General features: G+C 46.6%; 1 protein-coding gene across 1 annotated transcript in view; it reads left to right on the plus strand.

Moving 5' to 3' along the window:
* The window catches only part of RBL2 (RB transcriptional corepressor like 2), a 63679-nt gene that overhangs the window by 24628 nt on the left and 37788 nt on the right, over positions 1-1263 (plus strand). The window lies entirely within an intron of this gene.

Genomic DNA, 1263 nt, shown 5'->3' on the forward strand with positions numbered 1-1263 from the left:
TCACGTGGTGGAAATAGCGGTGGGATACGAATACCCAGCTGTTTTCCTGAGGTGGGATCTCTGCACCCGCCACAATAAGTATCCCTTCATCTTCTCAGTATATCAAAAATGTATGCATTTAATAATTATGCCCAGAGTTAGCAATCTAAGTGGAAACTATGATTAAATAACTGACTTATAAACATTATCCAAACTTTATCTTAAGTATATCTTTTGGTAATAACCTGACATGCACGGGAATATGTACATCAACCTGGACAGATGGAAGAATATTGCCTTATCACTTAATACAGATCAGTCCTTCAGTTTGAGTAACTGGCTGTTTTTAATGGGCTGCCTCAAACAATTTGGATATGCCTCCCAATTCAAAAAAGATGTCAATGATCAGAATTATCATGTATAAACCATAAATGATCCCCATGTTGGTCCCCATGCCCAACAGGTCTTCCTCCAAATTCTAGTTTCCCTACCTCACTCACCTGCGACACCTTGATGTTCTGTCATTGGGCAAATCCCTGGGCAGAGCAGCCCCTTTTCACCGAGAGCTACCCCCCTCGCAACTAAGATATACTTCACCTCCCCCCCAAGGTTCTTCTGATGCAAGTTATCTTATAGCTAGCTGGTCCTTCTTCCTGTAATCCTTTAGCATATGTTACCCAATCTGATCATTTGCCTATGTTCACTTCTCTAGCCTTCTCTGCTGAGAACTGTGTCCTCTTTTATTGCCAAGGCACTTCCCTTATATCCTTCTAAGGGGCAGGGCTTCAGGCCTGATTCTTAAAGGGCCCTTCCCCTTAGTCCTCATGATAAGAACTAGGGCTGTGCAAAGCTTCATTTGGTGGAGATTGAGCCTGATTCAGCAGCCAGATCTCTGAATCTGAATTGAATTAGGAGACCCTTTAATCTCGCCAAATCAAATTGGAACCCTCCTAATTGATTCGGAGTGATTCGGAAAGATTTGATGATTCAGACGTAGACACAGCTTTAAATGTTTTTCTACATACCTCAAGGTACCAGGCAGCTTGTGAATGCTGAGATGCTTGGACAGATGGAGTGTCCCATGGGAGTGCAGGGACATCCCCAGCATGCTTGGCAGCAGACGTGGAAGATAAACCAGAAGCACTTCCAGTCCACTTCTGGGTCTGCCAGGAAGCATGCGGGGGACCTCACCGCCGGCTGGGTAACTGGTGCTTCCTGGGTCGGGGGGGTACCTGGGGTCCCCCTGTGGCCAGTCACCAGTGGGGGGGGGGGGGGGCCCCCCCC

This window comes from Gavialis gangeticus, unplaced genomic scaffold (assembly GCF_001723915.1).
Source record: "Gavialis gangeticus isolate Ggan-Ray unplaced genomic scaffold, GavGan_comp1, whole genome shotgun sequence".
Classification (NCBI taxonomy): Eukaryota; Metazoa; Chordata; order Crocodylia; family Gavialidae; genus Gavialis; species Gavialis gangeticus.